This window comes from Suricata suricatta, chromosome X (assembly GCF_006229205.1).
Source record: "Suricata suricatta isolate VVHF042 chromosome X, meerkat_22Aug2017_6uvM2_HiC, whole genome shotgun sequence".
Classification (NCBI taxonomy): domain Eukaryota; kingdom Metazoa; phylum Chordata; class Mammalia; order Carnivora; family Herpestidae; genus Suricata; species Suricata suricatta.
In genome coordinates, this window is record NC_043717.1 from 93,782,764 (window position 1) to 93,805,849 (window position 23,086).

The 23,086-nt window shown below is 39.0% G+C and overlaps 1 protein-coding gene across 1 annotated transcript in view; it reads right to left on the reverse strand.

Moving 5' to 3' along the window:
* The window catches only part of MBNL3 (muscleblind like splicing regulator 3), a 104,958-nt gene that overhangs the window by 62,581 nt on the left and 19,291 nt on the right, over nt 1-23,086 (reverse strand). Inside the window, exon 2 of the mRNA XM_029929903.1 lies at nt 16,473-16,516. The gene's annotated coding sequence lies outside the window, so the exon portion shown is untranslated. The remainder of the gene's footprint in view (nt 1-16,472; nt 16,517-23,086) is intronic.

Sequence of the window (23,086 nt, forward strand, 5' to 3'; positions counted from 1 at the left end):
CTGGACAAGACATCCCCTTATGTGTGTCTCTAGTTTTCAGAAGCTTCTAAACACTTGTCATTATGCTGGCTTTACTCTGGTCTGGTTGAAGGCTTGACTATCTGCTCTCAAAATCTAGAACAGGAACTGCTAAGACAATTTAAGTTGCTCGCAGAGCACTCTGTGTGTGTGTATTTGACACGTAATTGTTGATGATCACATAAAATGCTCATGACATAGCTCACATGACACCCACGGCAAATGTGGTAGGGGAGCAGATGTGACATGTAAAATGTGCTTCAAATAAACAAATAAATCCTTTGAAGAGATGTTGGGTTGTTGTTTTTATTTAAGTTAATTTACTTATTTTGAGAGGGGCAGAGACAGCGCGAGTTAGTGAGAGGCAGAGAGAGAAGGGGAAAGAGAGAATCCCAAGCAGGCTCCACGCTGTCAGCACAGAGCCCAATGTGGGGCTTGAACTCATGAACCTTGAGATCATGACCTCAGCCAAAACCAAGAGTCGAACACTTAAATGACTGATCCACCGAGGGGCCCGTTCTGTTTTTTTTTTTCTGTGTATGTTCTATTAGTCCTTAGTTTCTTTAACGGGATATTGGAACGAATTAGAAGGAAGTTTCAGCATCTATAAAAGAGTAAGACAGAAAGCATGGTTCAGTCATACATGAAATACTGTGCAGCTGTAAGGTTTGCAGTTTAACCCAATGTCAACCAGCAACAATTTTCAGGAACTCAGCTGAGAGAGGAGGTACAAAGTTAATTTATTGGCATCATGGTGCGGATGCATACTGAAATAATAGGGATTTTGTAAAGTAAATGTAAGCTCTGAAGATCAGGCAAACCAACTAATTGTCAACTTCATCCAAAAAGTAGAATTAAAGTTCTTGAAAACATTTCGTTTTCTGAGCAATGTCTTCACAGAATCTGAATTTTCTATTTGTCTTTCTGCATTCAAGATGAAACTCAGTATTAGCTAAGTTTTTAGATATCACCGGGAAATTAAGTATCTAGATGATTCATGCAACCTTATCCGATGGTTCAAGGGCAAACATGTGCTTCTCTGAGTCATTCTTCATGGAAACCTTTCTAAAATGTATTATATGTACAGGCATCTGGATGGCACAGTTGGTTAACATCTGACTCTTGATTCTGGCTCTGATCATGATCTCATGGTTGTGGAATCGAGCTCCAAGTTGGGCTCCATGTTGAGTGTGGAGCCTTCTTGATCTCTCTCCCTCTCTCTCTCTGTCTCTCTCTCTCTGTCTGCTCCGCCCCACCCCGTTGCTCTCTCTCTCAAAAATAAACAAACTTTAAAAAATAAAAATGTGGGGCGCCTGGGTGGCTCAGTCGGTTAAGGCTCCGACTGCGGCTCAGGTCAGATCTCAGATTCGTGGGTTTGAGCCCCGCATGAGGCTCTGTGCTGACAGCTAGCTCAGAGCCTGGAGCCTGCTTCCGGTTCTGTGTCTCCTTCTCTCTCTGCCCCTCCCCTTCTCATGCTCTGTCTCTCTCTGTATCAAAAATAAATTTAAAAAAACATTAAAAAATTTTTTTTAAAAGTTTAAAAAAAATAAAAATGTATTATATGTAGCTTTGCCTTCTTATAAAATACTGAACATAATTTGACCTCTAGTTGAAGACTTGGGGTCATAAATGTCCTAGAAAGTATTACAGTTTTCTTCCCTCAGTGGCAGATTGTTAATTGTCACTTCCACTGTCACTTGTCTTCCTGCTACAGTATCTGCCATAGTGGATCGTCCAGCTCCCTTCTGGAAAGCATTACAGCCAATCATGAATATTGAATAAGACTTAGTTACTCACTGAATGTGAGCCTAAGGGGCCAAGTGCAGGGCTTTCGTGCATAAAGTCTGTGACTGCTGTTGCTGGTTTGGGTGCCCTTTTGCAATATGTACCATGTGGGATCATGTTCTAGGAGGTTAAGGTTGTCAGGCAAATGACCCCTAGGAAAATATTTACAATATTTTTTAAAAAAAATTTAGCCAGATGGGGGTCATGTAAATGAAAACCACAACGTGATACTGCCTCACATGTATTAGGATGGCTATCATAAAAATGTGAAAAATTGGAGAAATCAGAACAATCATACACTGCTGGTGGAAATGTAAAATAGTGCAGCTGCTGTGGCCAGCAGTCTCGCAGTTCCTCAGAAGGTTAAACAGTCACCATATGACCTAGCACTATGCCTAGGTATACACACCACACAATTGAAAGCAGGTCTCAAAGAGGTATTTACGCACTCATGTTCCAAGCAGCACGATTCATCATAGTCAATAGGTGGAAACACCCTGAATGTCTATTAACAGATGAAGTGGATACACCAAATGTGTTATGGCCACAAAAGAGAATATTATTCCGCCATTAGAAGGAAGGAAGTACTCCTACATGCTACAATGTGGGACATACCTTGAAAACATTACGCTAAGTGGAAGAAGCCGGTTGCCAAGGCCACATATTATACAGTTCCATTTATATGAAATATCCACAAGGCAAATCCACAGGGTCAGTAAGCAAATTCGTGATTGTGAGGACTCTGGGGAGAGCAGAAAGTGGGAGTACCTGCTAAATGGGTAGAGGGTTTCCTTAGGGGTTGATGAAAATATTCTGGAATTAGATAGTGGTAACAGTTGTATAATTTTTAAATATGCTAAAACCCATTCACTAAATTGTACACTTTCAAATGGGTGAATTGGGTAGTATGTGAATTACGTATCAGTAAATCTATTATATGAAAAAGAGGTCAAAAGAAAGATTATAACCAAAAAAAGCTGCATGAGTGATAGAACTGGCTATCCCCAATTCTCCTTGGACTCTCCTTTCTTAGATGCTTTCTTAGATTCTCCTTAGACACAAATTCTAAGTAATGTTCCTAGTTGGAATTTCATGTTTTTTTAAATTTTTTAAAATTTACTTTAGAGACAGAGAGAGGCAGTGCAAGCAGGGGAGGGTCAGAGAGAGAGGGAGATACAGAATCCAAAGCAGGCTCCAGGCTCTGAGCTAGCTGTCAGCACAGAACCTGATGTGGGGCTCGAACCCACGAACCATGAGATCATGACGTGAGCCAAAGCCGGATACTCAACTGACTGAGCCACCCAGGTGCCTCCTAATTAGAATTTCAAGAACAAATTAGTTTCCATGCTGTAACTGACTTAGCATATTATGGAAAGTACTCTGAAAGTGAATATTCTATAAGTTTGTAAATCTATGTTTAAAAATAGACTCAAATTTAATCTTACAACTAAATTGTATAGGCTGCCTGTACACATTTGAAAGAAAAATAACAAAAAAGATGTGTATTACACACACACTCACACACACACACACATGATTTGCTCAGAACATAAACACTGAGGGTCTCCAGAGGTCCATCAAGTAGAGAGACAAATAACAAATAACGAATTTGAATTTTTAACTTTTGGAAAAGAAAATGCAAACAAATTGGACTCTGGCCATGATTTTATGTAAGATGGGGCAATGGGAGAAGGAATCTTCTTCATTTTTGAAAATGGCCTGTCACCTCTGAGGGGACCCTGCCCAATTCTTCAAAACAGTCCTAACCAGCACATGTCCTCCTTCAGACTTGGAATTGGACTTGGAACTGGCACAGAAGAAGCAAGGCGCAACAGCTAAAGGGAGCCGGTGGCCTGCTGAGGGGAGAGAGCAGTTCTCTTGCACAGCTCGGCTCCTCTGTCCGTGTATAACACATGGGGAGGGGGCCGTGTCCCCCTGTATTTTAAAGGTTTAAGGGACAATACAGCTTTATCGTCACTACCTCACCCTTGAGTAACAGGAATATGATTTTGCTTTTTTAAAAAAATGTTTATTCATGGGGCATCTGGGTGGCTCAGTTGGTTGAGTGTTCAACTTCTGCTCAGGTCGTGATCTCACAGTTTGTGGGTTTGAGACCCACATCAGGCTCTGTGCTGACAACTCAGAGCCGGAAGCCTACTTTAGATTCTGTGTCTCCCTCTCTCTCTGCCTATCCCCCACTTATGCTCTGTTTCTCTCTGTCTCAATAACAAATAAACATAAAAAATTTTAAAAATATTCATCCATTTTTGAGAGACAGTGTGAGTGGGGGAGGGGCAGAGAGAGAGAGAGAGAGCTGGTGACACAGGATCTGAAGTAGGCTCCAGGCCCTGAGCTGTCAGCACAGAGCCCAACACGGGGCTCGAATTTGCCATGATCATGACGTGAGCTGAAGTTGGATGCCCAACTGACTGAGCCACCCAGGTACCCCACAGTTTTGCTTTTAATGTAGAACATGAAGAGCTACCATTTCTTAGTATCTGCTAGTTCACAAGAGCTTTTATTTCTTTAATCTTGGGAGCTCTAAAAAAATAGTAGAAAGCAGGGGTGATCACCCAGGAATACGAATAAGAAAAATGAAGCCCAAAGATGTTATAAAGCCTTAAGTGGTGGAGCCACAGCTTGGGGCAAGATCTGACTTCAAATTCCATGCTTAGATCCTGGCAGAGAAATGTAGTAGAGATCATTTCTTATTTCTTATCTCTCTTGGGGATCTTTCATTTTAATTTTTAAGGGGGGGGGCATGAATGAGAGAGAGAGAGAGAGAGAGAGAAAGAATCCCAAGCAGGCATCACATTGTCAGCACAGAGCCCAATAAGGGGCTGGATTTCACAACTGTGAGATCATGACCTGAGGCAAAATCAAGAGTCATACAATTAACTGACTCAGCCACCCAGGTGCCCCTCTCTTGGGAATCTTAAACCAGAAAACCAGTCATGTTTGTGTAGTACTTATGATTCCTTTTCAAAATTATGTTCATGTCTGTTGTATCAACATCTTAATTTCCATGAGTTGTGCTGCACCAACATTTATTTAGCATCTACTATGAGCAAGGCACTGTTCTAGATATTGAACAAGATAAGGTCCAAGCTGTCATGGAGCTTCCTAGGCTCATTTAAATGGAGAAGAAACCCAAGGTGCCAAGAAGTGAAATGGTTGTGAGAGTTTATGAAGGGCTAGAGGCAGCCACTAAGTCTTCCCACTTCAGCATAGGCTTCTAATTCACCATCAACGGTACACCAAACACACACTCAAACACTACTACTGTATCAAAATGCATCCCCATAAGAAGACCTCAAAATTATACTGCTCTCTGGATTCCTCTTGGGGATGGTATTATGGTCCCATTTGACAGATGGGAGAAAGAGAGGTAGAAGAAGAGGTACTAATTTAACTTGTACAACTTCCTTAGCTCGTAGGTGATCAAGCCACAGTTCAAACCCAGGCAGATTGAGTCCGGAGTCTCCTCTTAACTATGTCATGATATTGTGCCTGTCTTATGGCAGATATTACGTTCGTAAATATTCTTCCTCAATATAGGCCCTTAACTTCTCTCCCTTACTAAACTGTAAATTACTTGAAGGTTGAGATCACGTGTTACTTAGTTCTGCTGGCTCCATCTTCTCATCGGAAATTACAGCCATACAGCCTAACCCAGGATTCCTATTTTGAAAGGTCAAAGAGTAAACAGGAATTTAACATTAACCCTTGTGTTTACCATGCTGGTAAGCAAGTTTTGTCAACTGAACACCTCTAGGCTGGTTGAGCTTTGGCCACCTCTGTCGGTTTCAAATCAATGGGACCTTTAAGGTGGAGCATTTTCTCGCAATTCTAGCTTTCAATTTGGGCTGCTGATACCTTGATATCTAGAGCATTCAGTTTCCATCAGGAATGGTCTATTCCTCATTATAAGATTGTGGTAAGATCTTATCCTGGATTTAGAGTAAAAATATGGGATACCCAAATGATTTCTATTATCCTTGAAGGGTAGGTTAATCTTTGGCATGTTTTTGCCCAATAATCGGTGTGATGCAACTGAACTGGGAGTGGGGGACGGTGATTTCACTTGGATCCATAGGAAGAAACATTCACTACATATTCTCCTTTGGAAATAAAAGAGTTTATTTTGACTGTTAAATAATACTCATCTATAAGAACTCTAGAGAAGACATAGGAAAGTATAAATGTTTTTATTTTATAATTATAGATACACAAGATTCATTATTTTTTAATAAACATTTTTTATGTTTCGTTAAATTTATTTTTGCGAGAGAGAGACAGCACAAGCAGGGGAGGGTCAGAGAGAGAGGAATGTACAGAATCTGAAGCAGACTCCAGGCTCTGAGCTAGCTGTCAGCACAGAACTCGACATGGGGCTTGAACCCATGAACCATGAGATCATGACCTGAGCCAAAGTCGGATGCTCAATCAACTGAGACACCCAGGCAAACCACTAGATTCATTATAAAGTGCTTCATTTGAAAAAAAGTAGATTATAGCTTTTTAACGGATCCATACCTTCTCTCATGGAAGTTAGCCTTGATGGCAAAACAAAAGAAATAAATACTTTGTATCTGATGGATCTGATGAAAATAGTAACGTGTTCCAAGGCTGTTTGCAAGGCCATTTTTCCTACACTTTCCTTGTCTCCCCCTCTCTCTTCCCTTCCCTGCACAAGCCATGCAGAACATGAAACGTTGCCAAAGTCTGGTCCTGAAGATCACAAAGATACTCTTTGGCACCTAAAACAATATCTGGAGAGGCATTTCGTCCAATGCATGTTATCCATCTCCTGAATAAACAATGAAAACCATGTTTTCTTTCCTTCCTTCCATTTTAAGCTTTCCTTACGTCTATGCTACCTCGGAATTTCTTGTGACCATTTATTTTGGCTCTACGAATATATGACACACTGCCACACACTGCTTGACTTGGCAAGTTGACAAGGTTGAAAAGCTTTCAAGCTTTGGATTTTGCTTCAAGTTCTATTTCCCTCACGTGTTTTGGTGAATGGTCCACCAATACACGTTCTTTAAGGCACATGAGTGCTTGGGCCCACAGAAGATTTCACAGGCATCCTATGGAAAACAGTTTTCTGTATGAAAGAAAAGGCTGTGAAAACAAGGATATTTTGCCTATGTGCGAAACTTTTTCATTAAGTTTTTAAAATTTGTTAATTTTTTTAATGTTTACTTATTTTTGAGAGGAAAACAGAGTGAGAACAGGGAGGGGCAGAGAGAGAGAGAAAGCGAGAGAGCGCGTGCTACAGAATCATCAGAAGCAGGCTCCAGGCTCTGACCCAGGGCTTGAACTCAGGAACAGCATAATCATGACGTAGGCCGAAGTCAGACACTTAACCAGCTGAGACACTCAGGAGCCTGAAGTTTTTTTTAAAGCTTCATTGTATTCCCCCCCACACCATACATTTCATATACCTTTTACAAAAAACAGGTAAGCCAAGTTATTCCATTTCACAATACAATTATGAGACCCCCCCACCTCAGTTCATACAGATGATTTTGTCTATCAGAGGAGTTCACCTATTTTTTGAAGAATAATGTTTATTTTTGAGAGAGAGAGAGAGACAGAGACAGAGACAGAGACAGACAGACAGAGAACGTGTGAGCCAGGGAGGGACAGAGAATGAGGGAGACAGAGAATCTGAAGCAAGCTTCAGGCTCTGAGCTGTCAGAACAAAGCCCTACACAGGGCTCAAACCTGTCAACCTTTAGATCATGACCTGAGCCAAAGTTAGATGCTTAACCAACTGAGCCACCCAGGTGCCCCCTCTTTTATTTTTTTAAGGTATGCTTCTTTTCAATAATACATGAAATTTTGAGAACTTACTAATAAATGCACTTAAATAGTTTAAGCAAATCCAATTTAATATAAATACATTAAAACCTGTATTCTAAATAGTTATTATTAAACAACACTGGTTAATTGTTTGCTTGTGTTCATGAGACAGAAGTCCTGGGGGCATTAAAAGTTCTTCATTCATGAACTGGATTTAAACAATGGGAATGTAACATATTTGTCATTTCAAGTCTTATAATGCTCAAGCATTTGAGATGAATGATATATAAAATGAGTCCTAAGACTGATGGCATTTAATTATATGCAGGATGATTTTGCTAAAGACTCATTCAACAGATATTTATTGGGTATCTAATATGACCAGTCATGGATCTAGGTATGGGTAGGGCATGGCTGAGGAGGGGAGGGGCAGAAATAAATTAAAAAAAAAACCATATCAATTGTTCATTTTAACCATTTAAAAAATATTAAGGGTGCCTGGGTGGCTCAGTCAGTTGAGCATCTGACTTTGACTCAGGTCATGATCTCAAGGTTCATGAGTTAGAGTCCCACGTTAGACTCTGTACTGACAGCTCAGAGCCTGGAGCCTGCTTTGGATTCTGTGTCTCCCTCTCTCTCTGCCTCCACCCTGCACTCTCTCTCTCTCAAAAATAAATAAACATTTAAAAAATTAATAAAAAGAGAAATATTTATTATCACTCTCTAAAATTCAAGCAAATGAGGCTTTCAAAAATGTTCATGTGTGAAAATATCAATCAACAAACATTTATTATACACCAACTGTATGCACAGACTTGTGTCACATGCTTCTGGCGAGTCAGGAGAGGTGAAGGATATTGCCTCTGTACTGAAGAAGCATCTGTGGAGTGGAGGAGGCGAGAGCAACATAATGTGGAAGAAGACTAGCAAACAAATGCAGTGAGAATTCCTAGGGGACAATGTCACTCCAGCCTGGCATGGTCACCAGCGTTTTCAAAAAGGAGAAAGTAGAGCTGGCCCTCAAAAAATGAGAAGGACGTAGGAGGGAGATGTGAGGCAGAGAGCATTCCTGGAAAGAGAAACTGTGTGCATGAGCGTAAGGAGAGAGAACACCAGTTGCCAGGTTTATGTAGGATGGTGGGCGGACAGGGGCCGGCTAGCATGGCTCATTCACACTGCGCAAGGTAAATGATGTGTGGGTCGTTTCTGAAGGACCCAAAAAGCCATGTGAGGAGTGTATGTTCGTTATGGAGATAGGAAGCCTCCCTCAAAGATTTCAAGCAGAGTAGACACTTAGTGGCCATAAACGTAGTAGTGACAATGATGTGCCTTTCAAAAACTGTTTTATTTAAAGAGCCCACAACACAGTCAGAGCAAAGTTTATGCATCTGACATACTCCAGAAGAACAAAAGATGAAAGGAAACTAGATGAAGCTCATAGTGATCATCCCCAGTTCAAAGGCAGTGATTCAAGTCAAGCCTGCATAAAAAGTAGGTAGACAAAGAAACTGAAAAGTGCAGTTTCCTGTTTGCATTTAGCTAACTACCTATTTGCCAGTGACTCTGGTCATTAAGGACATGTAACTATATTCTATTTTCTGAACTGACTCAAATGCTTTTCAGTCTTAATCTCTGTAATGGAAATTCTTGTAATGAATGTGGTAAGAAATTTCAAGGAGGATTTTTTTTCCAGTTACATTTTGTTATAGAACTAGCTGGTGTCAGGAGTTAAATTTACATAGTAACTTTTTGGCTAAAATGGCATCATGTAAATTCCTGCTACAGGACTTTAACCAGCAGCACAGTGGTTTGAAAGTGTCTGTGCTCCTCCCAAAGTACATAATGAGTTGAATTCAAATGAATTTTCCAGGCCAATTAATCACTAATAAGATTTGGTTGAAATTCCCTGTTCACCAAAACGTGTGCACGTGTGCGCGCACACACACACGCACTGTAAAACAATAATCAAAAGTTATCACTAAATGTTTATCTATCCTTTAGCACTTATAAACAGCCAAGTAACTGTATAGGCAAACTTGTGAGTTACATAAGGATGACCATTTATCAGAGCAATAAATGGAGATAGCATCTAAGCGATTTAATAGTGTAAAGGAATTCATCACTGTATCTAGTAGGCATCTAGTGAGGGCTTCCTTACCTGAATTCATCACTGGTATTATAGCCAATAAATTAAGGTTCTCGATCTCAATACAAAATCTCTGTACCCTATTAGAAGTACTTATAAAACTAGTAAAAGAACAGAGGACAAAGCTTTGTGACTGAAAATGTTGGGAGAGGAACAAATGTATCCTGATTTCAAGGACTCAGTAGTTTAACACATCAATGTCAAAAGCTCTCGTACACTTGAAGGGAGTTTTCTGGGAAAGTAGATTTTCTAGGCACATGTACACACAAGTTGTACCCTTTGTGTCTGAAATTACTTCTGCTAGAGGCATTATTTCACATTCATATTCTGCATCTGACTGACACTTATCTCTATAAACCAACCGCCTAGAGTTGATGGGGACGGAAGTGGGCTGCTTTCATAAAGGGTTAGTAGTGAAGAGTTGGGAGCAGACCCGGGACGGAATCTTAAGTTCAGCTTCTCCCAATCTCCACACAGGCCTGAGAGTATCCTTCCTTTAAGGCCTCTGATATAAGGAGCCCAGGAGTGCCTGGCTGCCTCAGTCGGTGGAGCATGTGACTCTTGATCTCTGGGTGGTGAGTTCGAACACCACGCTGGGTGTAGAGATTACTTAAAAATAAAATATGAAAAAAAAATTTAACTAAAATAAGAATTCCATTCTTCTCTTGATATTTCAGAGAGATTTCTCGTGAATTAGAAATAAGGGGACTTTCTTTACAAACTTTCTTTTCTCTTTGAGAGGAATGTAAACCAGGATGGGTTTTTTACATTTTGAATTGCATTTTGGCCAAGCAGTCAATGCCTTTGCTAACATTAAAGAAAGAAGTGTATCTATCTCTCAAGGTCAATCTGAACAAGTAGAGAGGATTTAGAGAGAAAATTAGTTTCATTATACCATGAAAATGGAAAGCAACACCTTAACCCCGATATGGAATATTCCTCAAAAAGAACAATTCTGTGAAGTCTATCACTTTCAATTCCAGTTTGCCTCAAAAAAATGCAGGAAATCACTTCCATGCCTCCTTCTGTAAGGTGTGTAATTTAAATTCATATTTCAGGTTTTAAAGAAGAAAGTGGGGAAAATCATGTTCACATCAATTATGAAAATACTCTGAATAACTCTAAATGAGTTCGCAACAGTTATCAAAGCCAGTGAGGAACAAAGTAACCTATTGATTACTTTGACCTTGAATGGAGGCCCAGAAAGGTTCATCTACTTGGCTAAAATGCCTGAAATTGTTAGTGCACACGTGAAGAGCTTGTGATCCAATTTCGTCATATCTTCTACCTTGGCAACCTGTGATCAGCAGTTGAACTCAACCATCCTGTCTCATTTAATTTCTTTAACTGGCAACTCATATCCTTAGTGCACTTTAATTTGTGGCTGTAGAGGCATGTCAAACTACTGAAAACCAGACGGGCACTCTCTGTAGCTTTGAGTCCTTGGGGAAAGGCATTCCCTTGCCTCCGAGATTATAAAGATTTATTGACCCCTGTGGGTCTGTGTCTGCCGTTAATTGCAATGCAACTGCTGTGACATCTTTCACTTTCAGAGAATACCCCCTTCTTTGCACACATGATTTTGGCCCATCTGCCTCTCTATTGCAGGCTGCCCAAATTTTGGACTCTGTGTTGCTACCATGGTCTACCTGATCCTCTCTAATTTAGAAAATATTTTAGAATCAGACTCTGCTTACCTGCTTCTAACCATCTGACGATCCTGGCCTCAGCCTGCTGCTAGCCTAAACATACCATCTCACATATTTCTCCTTTAACCAAATGTTTCATTAGGGCTTCACTTTCCACGTTTCTATCCATGAGAGCCCATTTCTCCTGCTGTCCTCTGGCCAGGATGAACATATGCATGAAACATTCCATAAAGATATTCTCTGAATCAATTTCTAATCAATTGAGATACTGGGGAATTTTATTGAGTAAAAATTCCAAGAGTAAGTATAGGGTTCACTCAAAAACCACTAAAAAGACAATGAGGAGGATAAATCTGCTTTGCTGAGCCCATTTTATGATGTATTCTATAGCAGGATCTTGGTTATTAAACAATTGATATTCCTTAATGTTAATAATCGTTGACATTTATGGAGCTCTTATTCTGTGCCAGACACTGCGTTAAGTGCCTTACCCTCTGTGAAGTAGGTAATATTAAGGGGCAACATCACAGTCTAATTTCAAAACAAAATCTGTCACAAATCTCAAGTCTACACTTGTCACCAAATATTGGTATTGAGTTTTTCAATATTTAAAACCCTCAGATGTCATAATAATAGAGTCCTGGACACTAATTAAAAAATCTCCAGTTTCTCAATTTTCTTCTCAGCTTCCTGTAATTACAACATGAAACCTAATTATTGCCGACCCACAGAAGCCAGAGGATGCTGAATTGCTCATGAGTTTTTGAATATATCTCCTCATGCATGTCTGGCAAATAAGTTACAAAGTGCTTGATGCACAGGGTTTAAAATCACCTGTTTAAGAAAACACGTGGTCTAGAAATCTGGCATCCAGCTGGCAGAAGGGAAGCATAAAAGCCTTTGGGCATACTAAGTCCCCCCTCCAGTAACAAAAATTCTGTACAAAAAAGGGGTCCAAATGAAAGTGAAAATTTTGAAGCAAGATTTAGAAATTATTACAAACTATGAAGCTATAATACTACAACAAAGTAGTCAGCACCTTTAAAAACTCCTCCCTGTTGCTAATTCATAAGCCTGCTATAAAAAATCTGGAGCATGCCAATCATAAAGAGAAGGAAAAACAAAACAGATTTCTTTACATGAGGGCTCCAGGATCAGATCTGAGTAAGAACCTGAAAAGAAAGCAGGGATTTAAAAGCAAAACTCCAGGAAAAATCCTGATGTCAAACCAGTAAGGAAGTCTACACTGAGGTAGGCACGAACATATATGGAAAATAAGAACATACCTATAGATTAAGAATCATTTAACAAGTGGAGCATGTGGGTGGCTCAGTCGGTTAAGCATCTGACTTCAGGTCAGGTCGTGACCTCACAGTTTGTGGGTTCGAGCCCCACGTCGGGCTCTGTGCTGACAGCTAGCTCAGAGCCTGGAGCCTGCTTCGGATTCTGTATCTCCCTCTCTTTCTACCCCTCCCCTGCTCACACTCTCTTTCAAAAATAAACATTAAAAAATTTTTTGAAAAGAATCATTAAAAAAGAATAACTCAGCTTAAATGACCAAGAGAAAGAGGAAGAGAAGGAGAAATGGCCTAAATATTGAGTTAAAGAGAGCACTTACATTTTATACTAAGCTGAACAGAATGTCCATCAAAGCTGATGAAATTCTATACTGTAGTTACCATGTTGTGCTCGTCAATTCGAAATCATTTAAGTACACTATATAGAGATGAGGCTGAAATTAAAGTTAACATTATAGCATCTGTATCGTCAAGTACTGATGGGCTGATATGATTCAATTTGACTGCCATATAATTTAATATGTCAGTGGAGACCAAAATGCCTTGATTCTATTTAAAATAATAGTATCATAAAGATTCTCAGAATAATAGAAACTTCTTCACTTCACCCTGACATAGAATGGAGCTTAAATTCCCAGGGTGCAAGTATGGATGGCATTATCAATCACATGTAATACCAATGCACCACCAAAAGCATTCAAGCCTCAAGCAACAAAGGAGCGTCCACATTAACAATCACTGAAACAACACAACTTTGGTTATCAACTTTGCCAAAAGTCAAATACAACTCTCTAATGGAACAATAGAAAATTTGAGACTTCTAGAAAGATCAGGCTAGCGCATTACGTTCTGGCAAGCAAATGAGAGACTCGAACCCCCTCAGGGTAAATGGCTCATATCCAATTACAGAATGCATAGTGATAATACTTCTGTATAATTTATCTTCCATAGATATATTCCCTGAGTAAACATTTATTAAGGATTAACTGGGGGCCACATAACTAGAGGTCAAGGGCATAAACAAGGACAAGGCAACAGCCCCCCATGTTACACTTTACTTTCAAAATTTCAAACAAATTCCCAAAAGATAATCTGAGTGGATAGATGACATAATTTTAGAAAACCAGATGTGTTATACCCTTCATTTTTGAAAAACTTATCTTTAAACCCACAAGAGTTTCTGATGAATAAGCCAAACTGTAATATCCTTAGGAAATCACCCATCCCTTGACCATCATCCTTGGGTACTTCCCATTATCTCTTAAACTTTGATTCTATCTCTCCCCTAAAATGTCCACATGACTCTTCTATATGTCAGTTCTATCTCTTTCTCAAGGAGGGCTTCCTAAGAAGCCTTCATTGCTGGAATATTCTCCCCCTGATGCCTCCTCTTTCTCACTCTCAATCACTCTTGCACAGACTACAATATGGCTTCCAACCACACTATTCTATTTAAACCTCTTAAATTCAATGACTTCCTTCAAGAACAACACTAATTTGAATTAAAAATTGCTAGAGCTGTAGGTATATTTATTATTACCTCCCCCAGCACAGTACCTGGCACAGCTAGGTTCTCAGTAAATACTAGCTGAGTTGAATATTATATAAATAACAAAGGTGGCGGTATGCATAACATAGTAGTTACTCATTAAAAATCTTGACTTGTCAGCCGTGTAGAGGTAAGAGTCCATATATTTAAAAAAACATTTTCTCTTTGTTTGCTCTCAAAGCACTGGCCAAACAGAACTCTCCACCCTGAGCCCATTGTACCATAGCTGTGCAGTTATTTCTGTGATCCGCTTCACAGCAGGACCAACACTGGCATCCTACTGGTATTAGATGTGGTAGATGGGTTGTCGGGAATCCAAAGACAATGAAAAAAATATAAAGGAGCAAATTACAGTACTTATTTGACGTTTTGGGCTTGACCTTAGCCACAGTAAACATTTAAATAAATCCAGTGTGGGAGAGTGCAAAGGACCTAGATGGAAAACAGTAAAGGGATGCCCTAGGGACAGAAAACAGAGCTGATGTAACAGCATCCTCAGAGGCTAGCATAAAACTTGCCCAGATATTAGCAACTACAGTTAATTAAATGGGAAAAAGTTTTACATAATCCAAATAAGGGTATAGTGCTTCAAGGTGGCAAAAACAAACAGAATAAATGATTTCCATCCACGTCTTTTAAGCTGCACTTTCCCCAGATCTTTAAAAAGAAAATTTAACTTCATAATAAGTAAAGTGCCAGGAAAAATGGGAAACTTTAAACAACTGGGTATTTACTTATGGGAACAAACAAAAAGGGAAACAATTAAATGTCCCTGCCTCTTTAATAAACCCATAAAAAATACCGCACTATAGCACTGTGGTCGAGTACAGGATTTTGGGGCCAGAAGGACTTGTTCATAATCCTACCACTTACCTACTAGTTGGAAGACCTTGGGCAAATTACCTGATCCATGTGTACTTCCGTTTCCTCATCTGGAAAATGGTGCCAATAGTAGCATCTATCTAATAGGGTTGTTTTCTAGATTGAAATGTGTTAATATTAATAAAGCACTTACAATGGTGCTTGGCACAAAATAAGTAAGCAGTAATTAAGTGCTTCTGAAATAAAACACCTCATCTTGTTCAATATGGAAATGAGAATCTGACAAATTTCATTCTGTTACTTTCAAATAATTGTAGGGGCGCCTGGGTGGCTCAGTCGGTTAAGTGTCCGACTTTGGCTCAGATCATGATCTCATGGTTCGTGGGTTCGAGCCACATGTTGGGCTCTGTCCTGACAACTAGCTCAGAGCCTGGAGCCTGTCTTCTGATTCTGTGCCTCCCTCTCTCTCTGACCCTCCCCAGCTCATGCTCGCTCGGTCTCTCTGCCTCTGTCTCTCTCTCTCTCTCTCTCTCAAAAATAAATAAAACACTAAAAACTAATTCTAAAAATATTTTAAATGTTTTGCCATGTATTTACGCTAAAGCCATCAAATTCCTTATATAAATACTTGAAATTTTTTTTACGTTTATTTATTTTTGAAAGACACACAGAGTGTGAACAGAGGAGGAGCAGAGAGACAAAGAGACACAGAATCTGAATCAGGTTCCAGGCTCTGAGCTGTCAGCACAGAGCCCAATGCAGGGCTCAAACCGTGAGATCATGACCTAAGCTGAAGTCGGATGCTCAACTGACTGAGCCACCCAGGTACTTTTAAATACTTTTTAAAATTAGGAACTCTGGAGATGAACAGGAAAAAAATAAAGGCAAGAAGTCGACCTGTTTTCTCTTTCTCTAGAAGGATCCGTAAGGTAGAAACTACAGAGTCACAGAGAGGCACATTTTAGCTAAACACAGCAAAGTGCTGGCTCTCCAGCTTGAGCTGTCTAACAGTGTATTGCACTGCTTCACGAGGTAGTACACTCCTCGTCACTGGGTTTCTATCACATGGCATGGGAAGCTGAACTAGAAATATCAAAATCACCATATCAGGAGAAGATGCCATGAGTCAGTAACTTTATTACAGTATCAGGGAGGAAGTGCATTGTGAACTTGTGTGCTGCGCACAAAGCACTGCAGTTGGTCTTTGGATGACCCCACGTGCATACAAGACAGATTCTCTTCTGAGGAGCTTACACTCTAGTAGGGGACATAATCTCGCATCTCCAAATCACTGGAGGTGGCATACAATTAACTTTTGAATTTCACTTGCTTTATAACCACAAATTCCTAGAAATATAGAATAACAAGCTGTGCCCTCTTAGAATACTTACTCTTTTCCAAAGGTAATATTTCTTGTCAATCACAGTGACTGGGTCTATGTAAGTAAAAGAAAGAAATACCCATCAGAGTTCCAGTTTTCCTTTACTGTGCATATGAAAGTGTTTAATCTACCAATGTCTCCTAAATATGGAGCACTACGTTGATAGCAGCAGGTCCAGGAAATGCAGGAAACAAACATAAAGAGAACAAACCTATGCATTTTCATTATGTATAAAGATCTGTCCTTTTTATGGCTAGTTGAGTTGTTCAGTCATGAACCCAAGCAAGGCCTGAAGCAAAGATTCATTCTCCACATTTCTGCTTCAATATCAGCCTGAGTCACAGACTTACAATGTGAGCAATGATAACCTACAGGCCAATTCCCCCATTTTCCAGACAGGACAATAGGACTATAAAGAATAAATGACTTGGTCACAGTTACAGAGACAGTCACTGACACAGCCAGCATGGGAGCTCGGTTCTAATAACCAGAGTTGAAGACTTCGTTTTATACCTTGGAGAAGTTTTCATCTCAATCTCTGAATATCTCTCTCCCTCCATCAATGTCTGATTCCTTCTTCTCCCTCTTTCTCTACTTCCTCTTCAGACTTAAACTCTTAATTTTCATGGCATGAGAATATATATATGATCATAAGAATCAAAGCCACTATGTCTCTACTCAAAACCATTCTTTTTATCTGAATGGGAAGTTGAAATAAATGCTTTCAAATGTTCAGAAGAAACAGAGTAATGGACTGTTTTTACAAAGCAGACTATAAAACTGCCTTCAACCCGCTAGGGAGGTTAATAGATAATCTTTACTATTTGATGCAAATCAGCTTTTAAAACAATCCAAGCATCAAAGCCCAAAAGAACGCAGGAGTTAGAATGAGTTATAATAGCTGGCTGGTGGAAAAGAGACCACCACAGGAGTTTTCAGAGACCAAAGGAAGATACAGCTACATATCCAGCATGTATATTACATTGCTTGAAACCAGTGGGGGGGGGGTATGTGTGTGTGCATGTGTGTGCACCTGGGGTGTTTCTGTGCATGTGTACGTTTGTGTACGCATGTGTGAGTATCTGTGTTATTGGGGGGGAAGGGACAGAATCATAAGACTGCTAGCTAAAAAGGAGTTAAACCTACTGAGACACTGTGCTGAACACATGACACAATTCTTTCCTATATAAGAAGTGCCAAGAACTAATAGTTCACCTGAAACCTAAAGAAATCAGACTTCAGTCATCTAGGACAATTAGAACTAGCAGCAAAGCAATTAACTAGAGCAGTAGAGGGGAAATCTATAAGCAGAAAAACCTTCAGGAAGCTGTATATAGGCATATGGCCCACAGCTTCTTAGTACACAAAGTATTTTGATTAAAAGGAAAACTTTTCCTTAAATAAAAAAAACAAGAAAGCACATGAGGTTATTTAAAAAAATGACGGTGAGAGAAAGGTATTAATTATGCACTTTCATCTCCTTAAATATTATTTTAAATTGCGTATCAGTATGCCTATAATTATTAAGTCAATACTTATATTGGTTATTTTAATGATTAATTTTCATTGGAAAATACGCGATTCAGTGGAGTGCTATAAACTTACTGTTAGCCACATATGGAAAGCCCAGATGGTACAAGTTACAATCAGGCACCACCTGGTGGCAGCTTGTAGAATTACAAGCATAGTGGCTTCCCTGCCTAAGGCTACCTCGGCAAGTATAATTTAAGAATTATGTATGCAAGGGCACACTGTACACACTAATTTAACAATAAATTATATTAAAAAATAAAAACAAAAATAAAAACTATATATATGTATATATAGTATCTCATAAAATGTCACCAAATAACTAAAACCATGACTTAACAATGCTTTACTAACCTTGCTGGTATTTAAATAATATACAGATTATTACAGCTGAATCAATTCCATATAAATTCTTATCAATAGATAATGTTTAGAAAATGAGTGGATTTCTCATTCATAATCAACCAAACAAACATAATCTGTATAGATAGCAAATTTAACAAAGGCTCAGCCATCACAGTACCTAAAAGCGGTTGGGGGCACTTGGCTGGCGCTATTAGTAGAGCATGCGACTCTTGATTTCGGGGTCATGAGTTTGAGGGTGTAGAGATTACTTAAAAAATAAAATCTTTAAGTGAAGAAATTGGCAGAAGAGATGAATAGACACTTTTCCAAAGAAGACATCCAGATGGCTAATAGACACATGAAAAGATGCTCAATATCACTCATCATCAGAGAAATACAAATCAAATCAAATCAAAATCAAAATCACAATGAGGTACTACCTCACACCTGTCAAAATGGCTAAAATGAACAATTCAGAAAACAACAGATGTTGGTGAGGATGCGGAGAGACAGGCACCCTCCTACACTGTTGGTGGGAATGCAAACTGGTACAGCCGCTCTGGAAAGCAGTATGGAGATTCCTCAAAAAATTAAAAATAGAAGTACCCTACAACCCACCAATTGCACTACTAGGTATGTATACAAGGGATACAAAAATGTTGATTCGAAAGTGCACATGCACCCCAATGTTTATAGCAGTGCTATCAACAATTTCTAAATTATACTAAGAGCCTAAATGTCATCGACTAATGAATGGATAAAGAAGATGTGGTACACACACACACACACACACACACACACACACACACACACACACACACAGAGGAATATTACTCGGTGATGAAAAAGAATGAAATCTTGCCATTTGCAACAACATGGATAGAACTAGAGTATATTATGCTACGTGAAATAAGTCAGAGAAAGACAAATATCATATGATTTCATTCATATGTGGAATTTAAGAAACAAAACAGATGAACACAGGGAAGGGAAGGAAAAATAGGATAAAAACAGACAGGGAGGCAAACCATAAGACCATTAACTACAGAGAACAAACTGAGAGTTGCTGGAGGGACGGTGGGTCGGGCTATGAGCCAAATGGGTGATGGGCATAAGAAGGGCACCTGTTCAGATGAGCACGGGGTGTTATATGGAAGTGATGAATCACTGAGTTCTACTCCTGAAACCAATACTACAGTGTATGTTAACTAATTTGAACTTAAATAAATAAATTTTAAAAAATAAAATCTTCATATAAAAGGTTGGATGAATTTTTTAAGTGATAAGAGAAAAAGAAATGTGGCATGAGATTAAGAACATAAAATGTGGATGTATGAGAATAGCTTTTCTTCATCAGTTTTATGAAAGGCTAAAGCATGTTGTTGCCTGAAATCATTAGATCATATAAATTGGATTCAATTAATGAAAATACTGGGAGAATTCTTTTTTTTAATCATGGTTACTAGAAGCCACTTTTGATAGAAATCTTTTCAATATAAGTCCCTTTCTTGTCGTAATAGACAACATAAAATAAACCTAATTAAATGTTTATCTCATTACTAGAGATGTTCATAATGCCTTTAGCAGTCCTGGACATCAGTTCTTATTAAGTTCAGTAGAAGCCGTTGGGGATTGGCTTCAATACGAATTGACCTTAGGCTACAATACAGGTTATTTTTTCTTATGCTTAATCTCTGGTAAATTCATATTTTATTTCTCCTAATGACCAAATGCAGATAAAATTCTTATTGATTATGGGTTTCAGACCGTTGAGTTCCACTTACTTAATATTTCATTGTATTTGAGAAAATCTATTGGCAACTCCTAGCCAATGGATAGATATGATGCTCCAATAGAAATCCAAAATTAAATATATCTTATACACTGCTGGCTAAACCAAGAAAACCTGCTCCTTACAATTGCAAATGTTGATCAGATAACATAAGGAATCGAGGGATTCTCCATTTGCACATCTAGTGAAAACTAGAAATGAGACTTAAAACCCAAGGAAAATGCTAATTCCATACTGCATTCCTTTGTTGGGTTATTTATGCCAATAGAAAAATCAGGAAAACCATAGTGATAAGTGGAATGGTACTGTCTAAGCTAAAGATGAAATCACACACACGCACACTCACAAATGTCCTATTGCATTGGCTATCCAAACACACTAGGTATGCTAAACAGAGGTAAGAAGAACATGCTTTAAAAACCATCCGATGCAACCGAAATGCCACTTTTCTAAAAGCAGACGAAAGCCGAAATGAAAGGACAGGCTTAACAAGGAAATGGAAAAGGAGTAATGCGAAAAAAATAAAAGGAACCAAAATAGTTTTAGTGCTGAGCACATAGTAGGTTTTCAAAAATATGTGTCAAAGTAAGTATCAGATTCTAATATGGAGCCTATCAAATAGGCCCCCTTGAGTAAATTAAGTATGTATATTTGCACATAGAAAATTCTACTTCAGGCACATTTTGTAAGCTACTATGTATTTATTTTGTCATGATAATCGCTTCTTGGCCTTTTGGCTAAGATCAACTGTTATTTTGTCATGATAGTGGTAACTCTTAAATAAATTAAAATATTGTTGCTCACTACACTGAATGATACAAGGCTGAACTTAAGTTTTAAAGCTATGCTTTTGAAGAAATTGATGTAGTTTTCCCCTAAGCACACAGAAGCAACATTTCCATCTGTATAATGTTCTTTTCAGGAGAATACTTCTTCTACCGTGGGGTAGCAGTAAACATTCACATCCACGTGGCATTTGCAAATCCTTGCAGGATAAGCAAAGTGTCAACTGTTAAATTAGAAGAAATTTCCACTGGCAAATTGAACCTCAAAAAACATTTTAAAGTGTTCTTCATGTTTATCATTCCTTTAGTCTACATTGCTATTTCTAAATAATGCAGAAGTATTCTTAAGCATGCATGATATTGACGAGAGAATAATTTTCCCTCCAGATACAAATGCATTTTTATGAAAAAAAGTGCACATGCAAAAATTCAATGGTGACACCAGTTCATTTTAGAATTCGTGTTCACCAGGCTCCCTTAAGACTATTATGAGAAAATAATTCTTCAAATATTTTTCATTAAAAAAGAGAACAAAAGAGATTAATATTCTATATACTTTCCCTCCCCCACCCCTCCCCACCAACTTTATGAGTTTGGAAGTGCTTTCACTGAAAGCAGCTACTTGTTTATAATGTTGGTTCTGATCCCCAAATAATTTTCTCAACACCATAATTTCTATGACAAATAATTTTTATTAGTATTGCTGGCCCATCAAGATACTACAAAAGTCCGTAAATTCATGTTGAGGTCATGATATTAACACCTCATTTACTGGAACTGTCAGGCAAGGAGGGGGATCAATAAAAATGAGATTCTAGGGCTATCTGGGTGGCTCAGTTGGTTGAGCATCAACTTTGGCTCAGGTCATGATCTCGTGGTACATGAGTTTGAATCCCACATTGGGCTCTGTGTGGACAGCTCAGAGCCTGGAGCCTGATTCAGATTCTGTGTCTCCCTCTTTTTGTCCCTCCCCCACTTGCGTTCTGTCTCTCTCTTTAAAAAATAAACATTAAAAACTTTTTTAAAAAATGAGATTCCAGAAAACATAAACTCTTACATATTAATATTTGTCTCTCTTAATCTGGATAGAAATCTTTCTGGAATGCTTTCTCAAAAATTATTGCCCCCTTAGACATAGAATAGTACAAACAAAATCATGTCTTTTTTGGGTAATTCTGGCTTATGATTAGAAAAACCAGTCATGCCTTGAGGGATATATTGGACACGTGGTTAAATTTTTGTTGCTGAGTCATCGGGGTGCCCAGGAAGCGTGTAGTGCAAAGGGAGCTCTGCTTAGTGCTTATGTTCCAGCTGGCATTACTACAGTATGCATTTTATTGAAAAAAAATTTTTGTTTAATGTTTATTTTATTTTTGACCGGGGGGAGGGGCAGAAAGATGGGAAGACACTAGATCCGAAGCAGGCTCCAGGCGCTGAGCTGTCTGCACAGAGCCTGACCTGGGGCTTGAACTCGCGAACCATGATATCATGACCTGAGCCGAAGTCAGTGCTTAACAGTCTGAGCCACCGAGCCGCCTCTCCAGTAAGTATTTTAATAAGCAGATGCATACTGTTGGCGTATCCCACGGCTGTTTTGTGCCAGGTGCTTGCTAATGCACACCATGTGTTCAGATCTCCTGATATGTGCACGATGTAAAGGGATGTACAAGAGCCTGGTTGGACTGAGGGTGATCAGCAAGAGGGAGGTTTAAATTTTCCACTGGACCAACAAGGAGAAAGCATAGTCTGGATTCCTAGGGAGAGATGGAGCCCTACTTACATCTAAAATACAACTAAAAGGCATGCCAAAGATTAGGGGATACAAGGGAAAGGGTTAGTGCTGCCTCTGTTTATTCATCTTAGTAAAAGCTCTGGAGAGTTAGTCACTGAGCACATGATGACTTCTGGAGATAATTAGAGGAGGTTATAAAGGCTGTTTGTTGGCGAACTTCTAAGCCCAACTTAACTGCTTGTGTATTTTATGTAAGGGAATTTCTGGAAAAAAAAATGGAGACCTGTACGTGTGAAAGTTAATTAACCCATTTACTTATCGCTACTGAGGAAGCTTTCTTGTTGGGCACAATATTAATATGTTGCCACTTAATGACAAATGGTAATGTAAATATAATGAGGAAATTGTACCAAGTTGGTCCATAAAGTGGATCTACCCCT